General features: G+C 36.2%; 1 long non-coding RNA gene across 1 annotated transcript; it reads right to left on the bottom strand.

Moving 5' to 3' along the window:
* Window positions 1–8,293: 8,293 nt before the first annotated feature.
* Window positions 8,294–10,302, bottom strand: LOC131599047 (uncharacterized). Its single transcript, XR_009282524.1, has 2 exons — window positions 10,170–10,302; window positions 8,294–8,587 (listed from the first exon to the last, which is right to left on the bottom strand). It is a non-coding gene; the product is annotated as an uncharacterized LOC131599047 (long non-coding RNA).
* Window positions 10,303–15,429: the final 5,127 nt, after the last annotated feature.

Genomic DNA, 15,429 nt, shown 5'->3' with positions numbered 1-15,429 from the left:
TGCCTTCTTCTTTGGACACTGGCTACCAATGTGTCCCTCTTCGCCACATGTGAAACATACCATGTCCTTATGCTTGCAATCAGACATTGCATGTCCCATCTTACCACATCTGAAACACTTCCTCGCATCAACAGTACAAGCATTGCTCTTATGACCAGGTTGACCACACTTGAAACATACAATCCTAGCAGGAGCATCTCCCCCACTAGACCTCTGACCATGAGTAACTCTTTGTTTCCCTTTACCAGTATCATACGGTTTCCCACGGCTTTGTTGATTCTTGCCCCTTTTATCACTAACCATCTTGTGATGAGAATTACTATCTTCCTCAAAGATCCTACAACTGTCAACCAAATCAGAAAACAAACGGATCTTTTGGTACCCAACAGCCTTCTTGATATCCGAGCGTAACCCATTCTGAAACTTGATGCACTTAGAAAATTCAGCACCTTCGCCATCAAAGTGAGGATAGAACTTAATCAACTCAGTGAACTTGGCAGCATACTCGGTCACGGACTTGTTCCCTTGCGTCAACTCTAGGAATTCTATCTCTTTCTTACCCCGAACATCTTCAGGATAGTACTTCCTCAGAAATTCCCTAGGGAACACATTCCAAGTGACTTCCTCACCTGAAAACTCCAACCTAGCAAGCGTCTCCAACCACCAATCGTCAGCTTCCTTAGCCAGCATATGAGTGCCATATCTAACCTTCTGTGCAGGAGTACAATCTATAACACGGAAGATTCGCTCAAGCTCCTTCAACCAATCAAGAGCACCATCAGGGTCATGCGTACCCTTGAACACCGGCGGATTCTCCCTTTGGAAAGTGGCCAAACTACGAGATCCAGCATTCTCGTCAGCATTCGGTTGGTTCTGCATAGCCTGAGCCATCGCTTCCAAAGCAGCAGCTATCGCAGCATCATTCCTCCCAGCCATAGCGTCACTACAACACAAAAACAATTTAGCACAAACAACAATACACGATTGTTAGACTACACTACGACTCGACACTTGGCCGGACAAGACCGACCTGCTCTGATACCACTAATGTAACACCCCAAATCTACCCCAAACATTTATGCGGAAAAATCAGAGTATAAAAATTCTCAACAGAATCAGGATGTCACACATTCAACATAAACATAAACCTGTCATAATTTTTAAACTAATACATAACACTATCAGGATTGGAGTGAACAAAACTCATAACATATACCTCTACTTTTGAATAACATAGTATTCAAAGCATAACCCAAACTTAGGTTCAACATGCAACAGATTCACAATGATTCAACAATTAAGACATAACATCTTTTGAATCATAAAAAGAAACAATACAAACAAATCCTCAAATACATCATAAGGTTCAATAAGCAAATAACAACATCAAGCAAGTGTTCATTTCCCCCCGAGTGCTACGTATCAGAGCAATGACACCCAAAACTCGACTATAAGCGGAAACAGCTACTCATCTGGATTACCTGCACGTTACCCACGTGGAGGCAACATTCAAACAAAAAGGGTGAGATATCAAACTATATAAATAGGATTATGATAAATCATATATTAGGTAAGGAATATAAATGAATCACCGTTTCACACAACATCAACATAAACAACACAAAGAACATCATTAAAGAATAGTCTTGATATCAACACATCGACATCTTCAACAAATCAACACATAAGCATCACAATGCATAGACAACAACTTCAACCAACAACAACTAACAAAGACTCGAATGCGACTCAACTATGCATATGCATGTGGTACCATTGGAGTAAAACTCCCAACTTAGAACATTGCCAGTAATTCCGAGGCATAAGGCAAAGCCTTCAACACGGTCACATATCAACATCACACCGTTCAACTTTATGTTATGTTATGCTATGCGGCAACATACAACGACCACGATTCGACAACGAAATAACAATAATACAACAACGGTCACATATCAACAATCACACCGTTCAACTTTAGCCAAAGGCTCACAACACAATCTTAGCAACGAGATTATCACCTTCATAGCAACATATATACAATATCAAGATTCACTAGGATTCACACCTTAAGGCTACCCACAGAACAAATACAAAAAAAAAGATAATATCGATAATCACAATATTCATTGCAACACAAATATTTAATTTAAAACTACAACTTTTAGTCAAATACATAAAGGATTGTAATTCGTCGATATATCGAATAAAACAACCAACTCCTAAGTATTATCTCAATTAACTAAATATGATATTAACTATTATCCAACATGTTTTCAACAAAATAAATTAACCACACTTATCTACTAATTAAACTTAATTACATATAAATTTTCATTAAATTCCGGATAATTAATTATACCGCTTAATTCGGCTATTTCGATCAAACGAAATTGTTTAAATTACATTATTCTATAATTGCTACTGTTTCATGAACTTCATATTTTATTAGTTAGGCTCAATAGTGTTGATATATGTCACTCTAAAAAAAATACAATGACAGAAACACACTTCTACATTATATGGTTATTGTTTGTTGATTTCAATTCAATTTCAATCTCTAACAAACCCACACCATACCATATTCAATCTTAGATACTAATTTCAATAGTAAACAGAGTTTTGAAAATTAAATTATATATTTTCATTCTAACTATGTTCCAATTCTATTTATATTATTCTAAAATATTATCCTCCCATAAATGTGTGTTTCTAACCCATAGTATAACTATTATGCTCCATTATATTTATTTAAAAAGTAATGGTATATGGAACCTGGAAAGAAAAAAAAAAAAGCATATAATTATGAACAGAACCGCAAGGGATAACAACACACAAGGTAGCAGCACTAGAACAAAAGAAATATATGATTTCATGGGGTTGTTGGACGTCACACAACAAGGTAAAACAATATTGAGAAGCAGCAGCATTACCAAAAAAATCGTTTGTAATTTTAAACAGAAAATAAAATTAACACCACACAATGACTAATCTATACCCTAAACCCACATACAATCCATCATATTCTCATTTAGGTAGTAAGAATCCCCCCTTACCTTGGATTGAGTGCAGCTCTAAGATGATTCAATGAAAAATTGGAGAAAAAATGCACTTTAGAGCAACACTTAGGGTCTCCTCTTCAAACCCTAACCCCTCTTCCCTATTTCTCCTTCTTCTTTCACGGTTCCTTTTTGTTTTTCTTTTTCTGACAACACTATCTCTCTACCTCTCTTCTACTTCTATTTTCAAAAATAAACTATGTTAATATTAAATACACAAATGGGCCTAACAAAATATACCCCTTAATACTTAGAGATTTCATTAATTAAGCCCAATATTATTTCCACATTTAATATAAAAATAATACTTCCACTAAAACTCCATTAAAATAAAATCCGACTATTTTAATATACCGACTTATTACTCAGTGTCTCATATTTCCGGTCTAAACTTAATTACTCAGAAAATTCCCAAAACGCTAAATATTAACTCATTAATATTTCTAATACTAAAAATATTAAAATTATCGATTAAATGTCGATCCGCTATCCCGAACTAATACCGACTAAATCGTCCCAAAACGCAACAATTTCAGAAAACATCACAAATGTCTAAATTAAGCAAATAATTATTTTTCCGGGCGTTACAACTCTCCCCCACTAGAATATTTTCGTCCTCGAAAATAGAAATTTACCTGATTCAAATAACTCGGGATAGGAATCTTGCATCTTGCTCTCTAATTCCCATGTCAAGCTTTCTCCAGCAGCTCCTAACCAAACAACTTTCACCAATGCAATCTCCTTGCCTCTTAGAACCTTCATCTCGCGATCCACAATTCGCACCGGCATCGTCTCCACTGTGAGATTATCACGCACTTGCACATCGTCCATCTGAATCACATGAGACGGATCGGAAACATACTTTCGGAGTTGTGACACATGAAACACATCGTGCAAATTAGCAAGATTTGGCGGTAATGCCACACGGTAAGCAACTCTCCCAACTCGATCTGATATTTGATACGGACCAATAAAACGAGGAGTGAGCTTTTTAGACTTCAGAGCTCGCCCAACACCAGTCACAGGCGTGACTCTCAAAAACACATGATCACCAGCTTGGAATTCCAAATCTTTCCTCCTCTTGTCATGGTAACTTTTCTGCCTACTTTGAGAAGCTTTCATCTTATCTTGAATAAGCTTCACTTTCTCAGTAGTCTCCCTAACAATCTCGGGTCCAAGTACCACACTCTCACCCGATTCATGCCAACACAACGGAGTCCTACACCTCCGACCATACAACGCCTCAAAAGGTGCCATCCCAATACTAGAATGGTAACTGTTATTGTAAGTGAACTCAATCAACGGAAGATAAGTATCCCATGAACCTCCCTGCTCAAGAACACATGCTCTCAACAAATCCTCTAATGACTGAATAGTTCTCTCGGTCTGACCATCTGTCTGTGGATGATACGCCGTACTCAACCTCAACTTAGAACCCAACGCCTCTTGCAAACTCTTCCAGAAATCGGAAGTAAACCTCGGATCTCTATCCGACACAATACACAAAGGAACACAATGCAACTTTACAATCACCCTGACATATATCTCTGCTAACTTCGCAATCGGGAATGTGATGTTAATAGGTATAAAGTGTGCCGACTTCGTAAGCCTATCAACAATCACCCAAATCGAATCAAATCCTCTCAAGGTATTAGGTAATCCTGTTACAAAGTCCATCGAAATGCTATCCCATTTCCATTCTGGAACTTCTAACGGTTGCATCAACCCTGCAGGCTTCTGATGCCCGATCTTCGACTTCTGGCAAGTCAAACAAGCATACACAAACTGTGCCACATCACGTTTCATACCAGGCCACCAAAACAAACCCTTCAAGTCTTGATACATCTTTGTAGCTCCTGGATGAATACTCAAACTACTTCTATGACTCTCTTCAAGAATCACTTTCTTAATCTCTTCATCATCAGGAATACAAATACGATCTCGGAATCTCAACACACCATGCACATCTAACTTGAAATCATCATTCTCAAGTCGATCGGTTCTTACCATCATATCCACCAACTTCACATCTAGCTTCTGAGCCTCTTTGATATTGTCGAGAAAGTCATTGTTAATCTTTAACATTCCCAACATAACACTATGTGGTGTCACTTCACAAACTAAGCTCAAATCTCGGAACTGCTCAATCAACTCCAACTCCTTAGCCATCATAGCCGACATATGCAAGGTCTTTCGGCTTAAAGCATCGGCCACAACATTAGCTTTTCCGGGATGATAGTTCAAACCGAAATCATAATCCTTCAATAATTCTAACCACCTTCGCTGTCTCATATTCAACTCTTTCTGATCAAAAAGGTACTTTAAACTCTTATGGTCACTAAACACTTCAAATCTAGAACCATAAAGATAATGTCTCCAAATTTTCAACACAAAGACCACTGCAGCCAACTCTAGATCATGCGTAGGATAATTCTTTTCATGAGTTCTCAACTGTCTAGACGCATAAGCCACCACTTTACCATTCTGCATAAGCACACCACCTAACCCCATCAGACAAGCATCACAGTACACAACAAAAGGCTCTCCCGGATTAGGCAAAGTCAAAACCGGAGCCGACGTCAACCTCTTCTTCAACTCATTGAAACTTTCTACGCATCGAATGTCCCACACAAAAGCTTTTCCCTTGCAAGTCAATCTTGTCAACGGAAGTGCCAATTTAGAAAATCCCTCGATAAACCGTCTATAGTAACCGGCTAAACCCAAGAAGCTTCTAATCTCAGTAGCTGACTTCGGAGCTTCCCATTGTAACACAGCATCAACTTTAGAAGGATCCACGGCAATGCCATGACCAGAAATGACATGACCAAGGAAACTAACTTCATGCAACCAGAATTCACACTTAGACAACTTGGCATACAACTGCTTCTCTTTCAGAACTTGCAACACAATCCTCAGATGCTCTTCATGCTCTTCTTCAGATTTAGAGTAAATCAAAATGTCATCAATGAATACCACTACAAACCGATCCAAGTAAGTATGAAAAATACGGTTCATGTACTCCATGAATACTCCCGGCGCATTAGTAACACCGAAGGGCATCACCGAATACTCGTAGTGTCCATACCGAGTCCTGAACGCGGTCTTCTGAATATCATCTTCTTTTACTCTAATCTGGTGATATCCGGACCTCAAATCAATTTTAGAAAACACACTAGCACCCACCAATTGATCCATCAAGTCATCAATTCTTGGAAGCGGATACTTGTTCTTGATCGTCACTTTATTCAACTGCCGATAATCAACACAAAGTCTCATACTCCCATCTTTCTTCTTTACTAACAACACGGGTGCTCCCCACGGCGATACACTTGGTCTTACAAACTTTTTCTCAAGCAACTCTTCTAATTGCTTCTTCAATTCAGACAACTCAGATGCAGACATCCTGTACAGTGGCATAGAAACAGGTCTGGTACCAGGTACAAGATCAATCGCAAACTCAACTTCTCTTTCTGGAGGTACATCAGGAATTTCATCAGGAAACACATCAGGAAATTCTCGCACCACCTTTAACTCGTCAATTCTAACTTGATTCTCAAAAGACAATGACGCCATCAATGAGAACATTTGTGCTTCGTCTTGCATCAATTGCCTCAACTGCTTACCAGTCAACAAACCAACTCCTTCTTCCTCGGGAGAAGAAAACCTCAAGGACTTCTTAAAACAGTTGATATGAACATAGTTATACTCTAACCAATTCATACCCAAGATTACATCTAATCCACTTAACGACAAAAAAATCAAGTCAACAACAAAGTCTTTGTCGAAGATCGACAAAGGACACTTTGAACACATCAAAGAAGTAGTCACCGATTCCTTAGCTGGAAGATCGACAACCATCTCTCCATTCATGGAAGACAACATAAGACCCAATCTTTCAACACAATCAGAAGCAATAAAACAATGAGTAGCACCAGTATCAATAATAGTGATTAAAGGAGTACTATTAATGAAACATATACCTCTGATGAGTCGGTCTCCACTAGCTGTAGGAGTCCCATCCAAAGCAAACACCTTTCCACTAAATTGTGCCTTCTTCTTTGGACACTGGCTACCAATGTGTCCCTCTTCGCCACATGTGAAACATACCATGTCCTTATGCTTGCAATCAGACATTGCATGTCCCATCTTACCACATCTGAAACACTTCCTCGCATCAGCAGTACAAGCATTGCTCTTATGACCAGGTTGACCACACTTGAAACATACAATCCTAGCAGGAGCATCTCCCCCACTAGACCTCTGACCATGAGTAACTCTTTGTTTCCCTTTACCAGTATCATACGGTTTCCCACGGCTTTGTTGATTCTTGCCCCTTCTATCACTAACCATCTTGTGATGAGAATTACTATCTTCCTCAAAGATCCTACAACTGTCAACCAAATCAGAAAACAAACGGATCTTTTGGTACCCAACAGCCTTCTTGATATCCGAGCGTAACCCATTCTGAAACTTGATGCACTTAGAAAATTCAGCACCTTCGCCATCAAAGTGAGGATAGAACTTAATCAACTCAGTGAACTTGGCAGCATACTCGGTCACGGACTTGTTCCCTTGCGTCAACTCTAGGAATTCTATCTCTTTCTTACCCCGAACATCTTCAGGATAGTACTTCCTCAGAAATTCCCTAGGGAACACATTCCAAGTGACTTCCTCACCTGAAAACTCCAACCTAGCAAGCGTCTCCAACCACCAATCGTCAGCTTCCTTAGCCAGCATATGAGTGCCATATCTAACCTTCTGTGCAGGAGTACAATCTATAACACGGAAGATTCGCTCAAGCTCCTTCAACCAATCAAGAGCACCATCAGGGTCATGCGTACCCTTGAACACCGGCGGATTCTCCCTTTGGAAAGTGGCCAAACTACGAGATCCAGCATTCTCGTCAGCATTCGGTTGGTTCTGCATAGCCTGAGCCATCGCTTCCAAAGCAGCAGCTATCGCAGCATCATTCCTCCCAGCCATAGCGTCACTACAACACAAAAACAATTTAGCACAAACAACAATACACGATTGTTAGACTACACTACGACTCGACACTTGGCCGGACAAGACCGACCTGCTCTGATACCACTAATGTAACACCCCAAATCTACCCCAAACATTTATGCGGAAAAATCAGAGTATAAAAATTCTCAACAGAATCAGGATGTCACACATTCAACATAAACATAAACCTGTCATAATTTTTAAACTAATACATAACACTATCAGGATTGGAGTGAACAAAACTCATAACATATACCTCTACTTTTGAATAACATAGTATTCAAAGCATAACCCAAACTTAGGTTCAACATGCAACAGATTCACAATGATTCAACAATTAAGACATAACATCTTTTGAATCATAAAAAGAAACAATACAAACAAATCCTCAAATACATCATAAGGTTCAATAAGCAAATAACAACATCAAGCAAGTGTTCATTTCCCCCCGAGTGCTACGTATCAGAGCAATGACACCCAAAACTCGACTATAAGCGGAAACAGCTACTCATCTGGATTACCTGCACGTTACCCACGTGGAGGCAACATTCAAACAGAAAGGGTGAGATATCAAACTATATAAATAGGATTATGATAAATCATATATTAGGTAAGGAATATAAATGAATCACCGTTTCACACAACATCAACATAAACAACACAAAGAACATCATTAAAGAATAGTCTTGATATCAACACATCGACATCTTCAACAAATCAACACATAAGCATCACAATACATAGACAACAACTTCAACCAACAACAACTAACAAAGACTCGAATGCGACTCAACTATGCATATGCATGTGGTACCATTGGAGTAAAACTCCCAACTTAGAACATTGCTAGTAATTCCGAGGCATAAGGCAAAGCCTTCAACACGGTCACATATCAACATCACACCGTTCAACTTTATGTTATGTTATGCTATGCTATGCGGCAACATACAACGACCACGATTCGACAATGAAATAACAATAATACAACAACGGTCACATATCAACAATCACACCGTTCAACTTTAGCCAAAGGCTCACAACACAATCTTAGCAACGAGATTATCACCTTCATAGCAACATATATACAATATCAAGATTCACTAGGATTCACACCTTAAGTCTACCCACAGAACAAATACAAAAAAAAGATAATATCGATAATCACAATATTCATTGCAACACAAATATTTAATTTAAAACTACAACTTTTAGTCAAATACATAAAGGATTGTAATTCGTCGATATATCGAATAAAACAACCAACTCCTAAGTATTATCTCAATTAACTAAATATGATATTAACTATTATCCAACATGTTTTCAACAAAATAAATTAACCACACTTATCTACTAATTAAACTTAATTACATATAAATTTTCATTAAATTCCGGATAATTAATTATACCGCTTAATTCGGTTATTTCGATCAAACGAAATTGTTTTAAATTACATTATTCTATAATTGCTACTGTTTCATGAACTTCATATTTTATTAGTTAGGCTCAATAGTGTTGATATATGTCACTCTAAAAAAAATACAATGACAGAAACACACTTCTACATTATATGGTTATTGTTTGTTGATTTCAATTCAATTTCAATCTCTAACAAACCCACACCATACCAAATTCAATCTTAGATACTAATTTCAATAGTAAACAGAGTTTTGAAAATTAAATTATATATTTTCATTCTAACTATGTTCCAATTCTATTTATATTATTCTAAAATATTATCCTCCCATAAATGTGTGTTTCTAACCCATAGTATAACTATTATGCTCCATTATATTTATTTAAAAAGTAATGGTATATGGAACCTGGAAAGAAACAAAAAAAAAAGCATATAATTATGAACAGAACCGCAAGGGATAACAACACACAAGGTAGCAGCACTAGAACAAAAGAAATATATGATTTCATGGGGTTGTTGGACGTCACACGACAACGTAAAACAATATTGAGAAGCAACAGCATTACCAAAAAAATCGTTTGTAATTTTAAACAGAAAATAAAATTAACACCACACAATGACTAATCTATACCCTAAACCCACATACAATCCATCATATTCTCATTTAGGTAGTAAGAATCCCCCCTTACCTTGGATTGAGTGCAGCTCTAAGAAGATTCAATGAAAAATTGGAGAAAAAATGCACTTTAGAGCAACACTTAGGGTCTCCTCTTCAAACCCTAACCCCTCTTCCCTATTTCTCCTTCTTCTTTCACGGTTCCTTTTTGTTTTTCTTTTTCAGACAACACTATCTCTCTACCTCTCTTCTACTTCTATTTTCAAAAATAAACTATGTTAATATTAAATACACAAATGGGCCTAACAAAATATACCCCCTTAATACTTAGAGATGTCATTAATTAAGCCCAATATTATTTCCACACTTAATATAAAAATAATACTTCCACTAAAACTCCATTAAAATAAAATCCGACTATTTTAATATACCGACTTATTACTCAGTGTCTCATATTTCCGGTCTAAACTTAATTACTCAGAAAATTCCCAAAACGCTAAATATTAACTCATTAATATTTCTAATACTAAAAATATTAAAATTATCGATTAAATGTCGATCCGCTATCCGGAACTAATACCGACTAAATCGTCCCAAAACGCAACAATTTCAGAAAACATCACAAATGTCTAAATTAAGCAAATAATTATTTTTCCGGGCGTTACAGGATACATCCTTGTGTTCTTTACTTTTCCGTATTTACCGCTTTCACAAATCATAACCAGAAAAGAAAGTAACAAATTTCAAAACTCTTGCACCAAACTAGAAAATAAAAACAAATTGTTTCTAAAACCATATAATTTTTAAAGTACCTAATTCACCCCCTCTTAGGCGCACTCTTGATCTTACAATTGGAATTAGAGCAGGTTACAGGTAACCTGTTCCTAAAGATCCATAATGGCTTCCGCAAATGCAAATTTAGTTTTTAAAGACGTTGGTAGCAATAACAAGCCTCCATTATTTTGTGGTGAATACTTTGATTTTTGGAAAATTCGCATGAAGACTCACTTAGAAGCACAAGGAGAAGAAATATGGGATGTTGTCCAAAATGGACCCTTTGTTCCTACAACTGTTGTTAATAATGTTGGAACGGCAAAGCTTAAAGGTTCATGGGATGATGATGATAAGAAAAAGCCCTCTATGACAAAATGGCTATGAATCTCCTTCAAGATGCACTTAGAATGGATGAATTCTTTCGCATTTCGGCTTGCACAACGGTGAAGGAAATATGGGATACATTAGTAGAAACACATGAAGGAACCGATGAAGTTAAGAGAACTCGATTAAACATGTTGAGTCAAGAATGCGAGTTATTCAGAATGTAGTCCAAAGAATCCTCCTCGACTTGTAAAAAAGATTTAGGCACTTAGTAAATCACTTGAAAGCAATTAGTAAGACTCTTACTACCGAGGAACTAAATCTTAAAGTGCTTAGATCCTTAACCAGGGAATGAAAACCAAAAGTGACAACAATATCCGAGAAGAAAAATATATCTAGAATGACTTTCGCAACATTGTTCGAAAAACTTCAAGAATATGAAAAATAACTCGAAAGACTTGAAAAGTATGAAATTCAAGTAAAATATTCAAAAGAAATTGCCTTAAAGACGAGAGTCAAACATAATGATAGTAATCAAGAGGACGAATCCACTAGTGAGAAAAAGATGATCTTATCAAGAAGTTTGAAAAGTTTCTAAGAAAAGAAAGAAAAAAGGAGATCATTAAAAGTGAAGCACTAACAAGGAAGGTTACATGCTTTGAATATGCAAAAAAAGTACATGTTAAAAGTGAATGCCCTACACTTGAAAAGAAGAATAAGTACTTCAAGAGAAAGAAGGATAAAAAGTCAAATAAAACATATGTAGCTTGGGAAGATAATGAAATAAATTAATCTTCCGATTCCAAAAGTAAAGAATGTGCAAATATAGCATTGATGGCTTCACATAATTCCGATGATGAAGACGATGAAGTTAGTAATGAATTTTCCCTTTATGATGATGATGCATGAGGTGCTATAGACAAACTTAATGAATGCAAAATTCTGTACAAAACTATATCATCTCAAAAGAAACGGATTTCATCTCTAGAAGAAAAAATCGAGACAATGCAAAAAGATTTCAAAGATGAAAAACAAAAGATGATTAGTGATAAAAAAAATTGTGTATGCAATAATTGTGAATCACTTTCTTTCCAAATTGTCCAAATAAAGAGAGTTCTTGAAAGATATGAAAAATGACAAATTGGATTGGAGGGTGTCCTTAGTCAACAAAGATATTCCAATGATAAAAGTGGGCTTGGTTATTCAAAGTTTTCAAAACCAAGTTCTAACATAACTATATTTGTTAAGGCTAGTGACCGAACATCCCAAGAGAAAGTGAACAAGCCTAAAGTGGTTCATCATCATCCTATGAAAATATCTCCTAAAAAGAAATCTTATGTTCCTAGATATAGAAGTAACTTTGTTTTTACATATTTTTATTGTGGTATAAGTGGCCATACACCTAATGCTTGCTATGTTAGAAATTTGAATGTAACAAGTGGGAATTATATATAGGTAAATAAAGGAACTAACTATGAAGGACCCAAGGCACATTGGGTACCAAATAAAACTTAATTTGTTTTGTAGGTTTGCTTGATGACAACTTAAAATCTATGATGTTGTGATAAGTGGTGGTTCTAAGCATTTGATGGGAGACATTAACTAATTTTATTCTCTAGTTCTAAAGTCCAAGGGTTATTTCATATATGGGGAATACATTAAAGGAAGAACTCTTGGCATTGTCAAAGTTGGAATACTAACTTTCATATCCAATTGAAGATGTACTTCATGTTGAAAGACTAAAGAAAAATCTTCTAAGCAAATGCCAACTTTGTGACAAAGGCTTCAAAATCATATTCACCACAGATAAATGTTTGATGAAGTCACACATGAGGTAAAACTCATAGGTATAAATTTCTTTTATTTTTATATATGTCTCTATATTTTTAAAAGTATTTTCCCATCCTTTTTGCTAATGACAAAGGGGGAGAAGATATATATGTGTATGTGTATGCTCGTCTCTAACTATTATAGCCCAAAAGAAAGATAAAAATTCTATATGAATCAAGGAAGAGATTTCATTAAGGGGAAGTTATCAAATATAAGGGGAGAATTCACTTAAGAGATTCTCATTTGTTCTAAGAGATTCAAGAATTTCAAGAGATTCAAGCATCTAAACTTTCAATTGTTTGCCATCATCAAAAAGGGGGAGAATGTGAAGTCAAGACCCTCCATCCAATGTGTTTTGTGAATACAATGTACAAATCAAATGATCATGTCAAAAAGTATGAAAAAAGCTTCAAGTATATTTTATCAATTCAAGTATTCAAGACTCATCATGTGTGAAAGCTAGCATCAAATAACTCAAGACTTTTTATTTTGAAGACTAGCATGAATATCTATTAATAGAGGTAAAAGCATGCAATTATTTGATCACTTAGTGCTCAAAATATTTGTCATACCCCAAATTTTGCCCATCATATTCCAAGATATTTTGACTCACTTGACTCTCAATTGCTCAAGACAATATATGAGCTGAGCACACTTACTCCCTCCTAAGGAACAAGATCCAAAATTAGGGTTTCTGATTTAATCAAGGAAAATTAATTTCTGATGCCTCAGGTGAACTTCATGGCTTATCATATGATTCAAAGAACCTCTATGCCAAGTTTCAAGCCCTGATTCCCAAGATTACTCAATCAATAGCTCAGAAAGTCAACAGTCGACTAGTTGACCTTAAAGTCAACTATGGTCCAAGTACAGTCAAAATTCCTGATTTTTGGTCAACATCCTCATTTTGAAGTATCATTCATCATTTGATCAAGGATTGACCATGATTCATCAAGGGAAACTCAGAAATCAACAAAACCTTTGGTTTCTAAATTAGGGTTTTATTAGGAGAAAGTCAACTGAACTTTGACCAGCCATAACTTTCACATGGAACATCAGAAATTTCCCATCCAAAGCTCATTTTGAAGGAATTTTAACTCTCTACAACTTTGTCTCTCACATGCCAAGTCTAAAAATGCTTCATTTGAGAGATATGGATGAAAACATTACAGGTCCTTTTTGAAAGTCAACCAAAAGCAGTTTTTTGTCAAAGCCCATATAGTCAAGATAAAATCTCCAAATGAAAAAAAGCATCCAAAGTGGCTTGTAGAAGACATCTTGAGGTTTCCAAAAAGTCCTAGAATTCTGCCATATCTTAAAAATTGAGGGAGATATGCCTTGTCAAAGTTGGACAATTTTAAAGGGAAAAATGTGAAAGAATATGATCCAAAATGGGTTTTCTTGCATATAGGCCCAATCCATTTTTATTCAATCTTGTTCTCTAAGTCATCAAGAAGATATAATCTCAATTCCACGAATTTATGACTTTTATTTTATTTTATATTGATTTTATTTCATTTAAAAAATGGTATAAATCAAATAATTGAGATAATAATCAAAGATTTGGTGGGAGAGATTTTTCTAAGCAAATCCAATCACCAATTAGACATTATAGATGATCTAATTTCATGAAAAATATATTGGAAAGAGGTGAGTGACATTGGAACCCAAATCAGAAAGATTTTATCAAATTTGCAAGTGATTGAAAACACAAAGATCCAAGCCCATTCTCTTAACCTAATGGTCTCCTAATATATACCTAATAATACTACAAGCAAGGGGGACGAAAAAATTAGAGGAGAAGGCTAAGGTTTCATGTCCAAAAACTTGCATAAAACTAGGGCACAAAAAGAAGAATCCTACAGCCGTTTTCAATCAAGTCTAAGCGTCCCTTCATGTTTGTGAGGTTCCCAACAGGCGTTCGAAGCATTCAGAAGGTCCCAAGGCATCTCAGAGATCACCCCTTCATGTACATCAACTTGGTAAAAGTTTTAAATTTCAAAACCTTTAATTCACGCAATATAAATGGATTTGGTGCACATAATGTTGTTCATACTGATGTTTAGAACGATTTAGACCGTTCGTTCATGAGATTTGATGCAGGAACGAAGGACTACCATGGCTAGGGTATGAAGAAGTCATGTTTTTGTTTTCAGTTTTGAGAGCTCTTTTAGCCAAAACCAATGCCTCCAGTGGATTCACAGCATCTTGGTTAATAAATATGGGTGCCATTGAATTTTTTTAACGCTGTTTGAGTGCTTTTAAAATTGCAGGAAATTTGAAGGTTTATTCGCAGGTAAACCGGAAGCAAAATCCCTAGCAAAATCCGCAGGAAAGGGTAAGATGACGATGAACAGTATTAAAGACTTGTTGACCACCTCACGGGACGATCTGATTCGCTAGTC

Source organism: Vicia villosa, linkage group LG4, assembly GCF_029867415.1.
Source record: "Vicia villosa cultivar HV-30 ecotype Madison, WI linkage group LG4, Vvil1.0, whole genome shotgun sequence".
NCBI classification, from domain to species: domain Eukaryota; kingdom Viridiplantae; phylum Streptophyta; class Magnoliopsida; order Fabales; family Fabaceae; genus Vicia; species Vicia villosa.
The sequence above is the reverse complement of the archived record's forward strand: the minus strand, read 5'-3'. Positions and strand labels throughout refer to the sequence as shown.